Source organism: Xyrauchen texanus, chromosome 35, assembly GCF_025860055.1.
Source record: "Xyrauchen texanus isolate HMW12.3.18 chromosome 35, RBS_HiC_50CHRs, whole genome shotgun sequence".
Classification (NCBI taxonomy): domain Eukaryota; kingdom Metazoa; phylum Chordata; class Actinopteri; order Cypriniformes; family Catostomidae; genus Xyrauchen; species Xyrauchen texanus.
Genome location: NC_068310.1, coordinates 154756 through 162481, shown reverse-complemented (window position 1 = coordinate 162481; position 7726 = coordinate 154756).

Genomic DNA, 7726 nt, shown 5'->3' with positions numbered 1-7726 from the left:
GATCAACTGTGATGTCCGGTTAAGATGAAAATAAACTATCGCTCTGTCTAAGCGATTATCTTTCTGAAACACGTCACAAAAACTTACAGAAACGGATAACACAAACATGATGTTGGAAATATACACTTATCAGAATAGTTATATTAAACTTTAGTCTATTTCAGTTAAAGTCATTTAAGTTATAAAGCTGTCTCATGTAATTTCTCCTTTAATTCTATAATATAACCACTAGGTGGAGTTCTAAGCCTATTTTCTGTATTCTCGTTGTTTTAACGTATGAAGAAGACTTACATGTTGTTGAGAACGCAGTAAAGTGTGACACATATTTCGTTCTGTGAGTTTCATGAGTACTCCGAGTCTTTATTAAAACCAACACATGAAACATATGTCTAAAGAAAGTAGGGATGGGCTGATCGATGCTAACGTATCAAAACTTCCGAGTATGATGTTGTTTTAGGGTTGTCTGACTAGAGCTGTCGCGATAGTCAATATATCGACTTATCGCGCGATATATGGAAATGAGCGCGATCATTTTTGGTGCCGCGATATATTGCAACTGATCATTTGTTTTATTATTAAAAATAATAATCAGATTCATTTTTACATTAAAATGAATGTCACCAACATTTTAGTTGATCGCGCTGCCTCTGTCATCTTGTCTGCACTCTGTGTCGGAGGCGGGGCTCAGGCAGCGTGTACACACACACACACACACACACACACACACACACACACACAGAGAGAGAGAGAGAGAGAGAGAGCGGACACTGTCAGGTGAAGAGAAGGCGTGAACCAACTGCATTTTAAAGTGTTCTGTTTCGTGACATCTTCAGCGAGCCAGTTAGGAAGAACGAGTCCAACATGGAATTGATTTCAAAGCCGCAATCTTCAGCTCCGGTGTGGGAACATTTTGGCTTTAAGCCGAACGAGAGAGGAGAGCTAATTGACGTTGCGATTTAAAGTTGCCTTTTCAACTTTGCTCGCATCTTCACGAAGGTTTGTCGGTTGTATACAATGTTTGCCTGTTTGAACATTCAAGCGATTTTACACTATTCAACTCAACAAATGTGAAAACAACTCAAGTACATGTTTGCGAGCAGATTGAGTGACACAGCGATCGAGCCGCGTCGTGTCTAACGCTCGCTCGAACGCCTGCTGCTTGCGTCTGAACGGACAATTTCATACAACAAAGTGTAAAAATACATGATATATTGAGGAGTCTGTTATGTCTCAAGTGAACAAACAGTTGAGAAAGAAATCTGGTATAATTATATTAAATTCTGGCATTATTCCAGATGACGTCCTGCTATATTTTTCTCTCGAAACAGCGGAAACAACTTAAACAAAATACTGCGTTATTTGTGCCCATACTGATTTAATACATCATCACAAACTATGAAAGTCGTACTTTTATTTGTGTACACTTAAAATAACAACAAAACCTTGTGCTTTTGTAAAATAAAGAAAATAAACCGGCTGCGCTGTCTCTGTCTTCGCGATAATCTTTCTGAAACATGTCACAAAATTCAAGTGAACAAAATCAGCCATTCACGCAGTCTGTATTTTATCATCTCACAATGAATACAGATGCAACAAGCACAGCACAAAACGAAAATAATGATACTTCTCAGTTCTCAAAAGATTAAACTGAACTGTGCCTTGAATATCGTAACATGCGATAAAACCCTCTTAAAGAGACAGTAACAATTTAGACTTCGCCCTGAACATAGACATCCCAAGTCATTGAAAAGTACAAATGGTATTATTTTAAGTTTTTTAATTTCTCTCTTACGCTGTAAAATGCCACGTTTTTGAATGGCATGTAAAATGTAAAAATAATCACTCAATCTCCATTTTTCTTCTCTGATCTGTTGCTATTTTAATGATTTAAAAATCAAAGCACTGACCATTTAAAGTGTGAGCTTGTACATTTTGAAATTTATAAACAGTCACAGCAATGCAGTGTTATTATGTACCTAGATAGTCTTTCAAATAAAATGAGTTTACCCCAAAAAGATATTTCTCTCATCATTTACTCACCCTCAGGCACGTGCACACATAGACATCAAAGGGGCTTGAGCACCTGCCCTTTTTCTTCCTCGAGAGAAAGTGCCCTTTTTTCTGGGGTGTTTATTTTTTAATAAATAAATTAATATATATATTCCTGTTTGCGCACAGCTTCCCTGTCAAACAAATATATTTATTAAATAAAAAATCAAAACATCAGGTCGGTAGATGAGATTTTGTCGATGCCCGCCCTCCCTCCCTCCCTCCGCGTGCGTGTACAGTGCCTCGACTATACAGCTAATTAGCCAAAAGCAAATATAGTTAACTTGTGTCTTGCTAACATTCATGACTCATGAGCTACTAGCTAATGTAATAGGTTAGCTAAAGTCTAGCTAAGGCAATATATCATGGCCATACAGGCCAATATACTGTACTTATTGGAGACATTACAGGTGAATACAGTCACATTTGTGTGATGTACTTAACATAATGATAAATAATCTTAAGATATTATATCATATGCTATGTATTGTGAATACACCCATGTTAAACATAAAAATGTACTTCCATTGCATATCATAGGAACACATAAGCGTAAATTATAATTACATTGATAAACCTGTACAAAGACCTCCAGATAAATACTGGCCTTCTGGATTAACACATTTAAGTGCTGCAAAAGATACTGACCTATGACATCCTATGACATCAAAAATTATTCTACATTTGAATTATCTCATAGATGTGACTATTGTGGTTCACGGTCATAGACCCTGTCCTAAATGGCACACTTCATATGAATTTTCAGTCTTGTGTACTTATTCCATGTGTCCATTAACTCCATGAGACCGTAGGGTGTCTCATTTTTCATTTTAGGTATCGGAAGGGTGCTCACGCATACTTTGTGGTCGATATGTGCCCTCGATGCGCACTTTTGCAGAGCACACACTTATGCGAGCTCTACAGCACACATCTTCTCGACGGTCAAAGCGAGGTTACGTTATTGCCCATCGTGCACAGCAACCCTAAAGGCACGGGGGTGGCAGTGCCACCGGCTTGGGCCCGCCATCGCTGCTCGCAGCTATATTTATTATTATTATTATTATTATTTTTTTTTTTACGACTTACGGGGCACTTTTGGGGCTCTTAACATGCTCAAAAACTCTTGAAACTTTGCACACGGGTCAGAACCTGCGGTCATTAGGGCTGGGCTGAAGCTGGTACCCGGGCGTGGCAGGGGGGCTCGACAGCGCCCCCTGGAACAGGGTCCGAAAACTTGGTCTATAACTCAAACACGCTTGCATGTAATAATATGAAACTCGGTACACATATAGATCTCATCGTTTCATATATCCTTCATACTTTTACTTTTTACCCCAGACCAACAGGAAACCGTCTATTTAGGGTTGTTTGAAAAACGTACGCAATGGAATTTGGAATACTCCTCCCAGAGAATTCCACCAATCGCCACCAAACTCGGTCAGCATGATGTCAAGACATTGAGCATGAAAAATTGCCGGCAGATTTTTGATATCTCTAACGGTTTGGCCGTGGCGAGGAAACGAAATGATGGCGAGAAACGAGAAACAGTCAGAGTGTTATAACTTCCGCATACATTAATTGATCTTGATGAAACTTCAGCGGTGTGTTCGCTGTAAGAGGCCGATCGCATGGATGTGACTATTGTGAGTCAAAGTTATAGCGCCACCAACTGGCAGAAGGAAGTGTGTCACTTTCAAAATGCTTTAAAATCACCCACTTATTGTTACACGATTTACTTCAAGCTTTATGTGTATAATGTAAACACCCGGCAGATGTAGACGTGTGAAAGGATTATTGATATCTTAAATACTGTTGTCGTGGCAGCTCTTCAAACTTGAATTTTCTTTTTTGATGCCTGGTGCAGGGGCTCAGTAGCGCCACCTTCAGACAAAAGTGGGGTATTGGTTTCATACTTTGACCTAGAGTCAGATATTTTGGTTTGAATGTGGAACACATTGCACAAGAACTTTGAAGCTCAAAAAAAGCACATAAATGCAGCTTAAACAGCAAGGAAGTGTGTTATAACTTCTGCATACATTACTTGATCTCGATGAAACTTCAGCAGTTTCTTCACTGGAAGAGGCCGGTCACGTGGATGTGACTATTGTGAGTCAAAGTTATAGCGCCACCAACTGGCAGAAGGAAGTGTGTCACTTTCAAAATTCTTTGAAATCACCCCATTATGTCTCAATTGAACAAACAGTTGATAAAGAAATCGGTATCAATATATTGAATTATGAATTATTGCAGTGATCAACTGTGATGTCCGGTTAAGATGAAAATAAACTATTACTCTGTCTAAGCGATCATCTTTCTGAAACACGTCACAAAAACTTACAGAAACGGATAACACAAACATGATGTTGGAAATATACACTTATCAGAATAGTTATATTAAACTTGTCTATTTCAGTTAAAGCCATTTCAGTTATAAAGCTGTCTCATATGTAATTTCTCCTTTAATTCTATAATATAACCACTAGGTGGAGGTCTAAGCACATTTTCTGTATTCTCGTTGTTTTAACGTAAGAAGAAGACTTGTACGTGTTGACTGTTGAGAACGGTGTTTGGAGTTTTTAAAAGACGCGGACCAGACGGAAAAACAAGACATACTGCATCATTGCGTTCAATATTTTAACGAGGGCCACTCGTGACGCTGTACACGGTGTAGACATCAGCTTGAGGACTCTTAAAAATGTATATAGGTCTCAGTTCTGGATGGAGTTATTTGCAGACCTTAGAGATGCTGGATACTTCAACGGGAGTCGTGAGCGTCATTGCTTTGGTGATGTTACTCAGAACAGGGTTTCCGCGGGGTCTTAAAAAGTCTTAAAAAGTCTACAATTTCAAAATCACAATTTAAGGCCTTAAAAGTCTTAAATTTGCTGAAGTATTGTGTTCTAGGTCTTAAATAATTTTTAACAGGTCTTAATTTTCCTACGTCCATGTAAATCTCATTTAAATGCTCCCGCAGTGCTTTGGAATGGTTTTTTTTTAATTCCGTGGTGTTGTAGTTTCTTATTTCGCTAGTCCAAATATAATTCGCTGTATTATGACTACAAAATAGACCAACATGCAACAGCCAATCAGCTTTGAGCTTTCGTGTTATTGGCGCGAGTCTCTCGGATACCACAGAAAGACGTTAAACGGATTTTATTCAGCTATGAGGAAGTGCAAGTTTAGCGATACTTGGCTTGAAAAATCTGAATTTCGTGCTTGGTTAAAGCCAGTTGCAAATAACGCATTTGAAGCCTACTGCTTATGCAAGAAAGCTATTAAATTGGGAATGTTGGGTGTACGGGCGCTGGAGTCTCATTCAAAAAGTGAAAAACATCTAACTGCTGTGAAGGGTCTCCAGCAAACGACAGCCATCAGCCATTACGCTTTGGAATAGCGGATGATGACTAATTTCCAAAATCACGGGACCGTTCGTGCTGATGTTCGACGAAAGTCTTAATCGCACCACCAAAACGAAACAGCTGGACCTGCACGTACGCTTTTGGGAGGGCGGGCAGGTGCAGTCAAGATACCTGGGATCCCAGTTCATGGGTCATGCAACTGCCGAGGACTTAATGAAACATGTGAAAGTAAGTAAATGTTTTATTTTAGCAAATAAATAAATTTGAGCTAAAATTATTTTAGCTGTTACGACTTTGTTTATAGATTATTATTTTTTCATTAGCAAAAGGGTGATTAGAGTGGTATTTTCTGTTGAGAACTCTGTTGCACCCTGTTGACTTAAATGGGGCGCGTTCTCTTGAATTGCTTAGTTACCAATGATCGCTGCGTTAACTCGACAATCGACTACTGTGGACTTCGACCGAAAACAGGAAGGCCCTGTCCCAATATGCACACTATGCCCTAAGGCCTTCCTCGAAGTGGACACTTGTTGAAAGTGCACTTAGCGGAGTAAGTCGCTAAGGGCCCAGCTGTGAAAAGCAGAATTGGGACAGTTTTGCACACGTCACTATCTACGCCACTTCTGTTGTGATCAGGAGAGCAAACATAACGTGCAGGGTAGTCCGATAGACTTCTATATATCTCTGAACCGGAGCCTGTAGCGTTGAAATTTGACGTCTTGGGTAAGCTCACCGCAATGGTCTGCTGCGAATGGGTCGAGACTGCAATAAATAAAAATAAAAAGGAATAGGCTACAATAAATGATCTATGGCAGGGCTAGTATAATGGTGGCCCCCAGATCATCTTTATCTGGCCCTCCAACAGTTTTTTATGTTTAAAAACCCTCACAATCTGATATCAAAGTGCCCTCTCAGCAAAGGTTTAGCGCGTTCATAGGCAACCGCATTCATCGGTGAGTTTAACAACGCTCATTGTGGCGTACAACCCCATTCATCGGTGAGTTTAACAACGCTCAACTGCAGGTAAAGCGGCATTCAGAGGTGAGTTTAACCAAAACAACGCTAATCTGCATGTGGCTAATGTTTACACTCAGGGTACATTACGGCATGTTTTCCATAACGTTACGACGTTCTCAATATAATTCATAATCCCACGTTTATAATGAACAACGCGTTATGGTTATTGTGTTATTAAAAACTGTGTACGCAGGTGTTACAGTTAACATGGTAACACTAAGTTACACCTGGTTTACTTGTATGTACTGATTAAGAAGTAATGTCAAAAAAACAGTTATAACTGCATGAAGATGAATGGTAACACAATACTGGCAAAATACTGTTTACATCTTGCAAGTGCATATGATTCAAGACTAGAATTCCCCCAGAACGGAGGGAGGGGCGGGGTGACCAAACCTCATTATCATTTAAAGTCATATGCACTGAAACGGCGTGCTGAAAACGGAGCTGTTTTTGAGCAGTTAAAATTAGTGTTTTCTTAAAATACTAATGAGAATTTTTAATAAAAGTATATTACAAAGTTTTCATTTAGACCCTAAAGATTCATATTAACTTGTACAAAAATGGCATTATATGACCCCTTTAAGGTTACAAATACACACACACACACACTCCATCATTGCAATCTTGACATTGCAGCCTGTTCATTATAGCCGCAATACAATATAATAATAAAATAGTAAACCTACCATATAAAAATTACTCTGTTTAAATAGTCAGTAGTACAATTCGTATCATTCACAGTAAGCACCGCCCACTGTGATGTTTCCAAGCATATTTTTGCGCATGTAAAGAGGATGATTTTCTACGTCGGTATTGGAGCGTGAGTAAAGTACAAAGCCTATAATAACTGGCAGAAGGCAGTAAGAGAAACAGGAAGTCTGTTATAACTTCTGCATACATTAATTGATCTCGACGAAACTTCAGCAGTGTGTTCGCTGTAAGAGGCCGATCGCATGGATGTTGCTATTGTGAGTCAGTTATAGCGCCACCAACTGGCAGAAGGAAGTGTGTAACTTTCAAAATGCTTTTAAATCACCCCCTTATGTCTCAAGTGAACAAACAGACCAACAGAAAGTCAGATATTTTGGTTTGAATGTGGATTTCTTGGAATTTGCACACATCTTCTCGACGGTCGAAGCGAGCTTACGTTATTGCCCGTCGTGCGCGGCGACCCTAAAGGCCCAGGGGTGGCGGTGCCACCGGCTTGGGCCCGTCATCGCTGCTCGCAGCTTTAATTTCACTTATAACCCCTTCTCTCCAGTTAGTTTCTTGTTAAAAAAATCACATCCTCTCCTTTA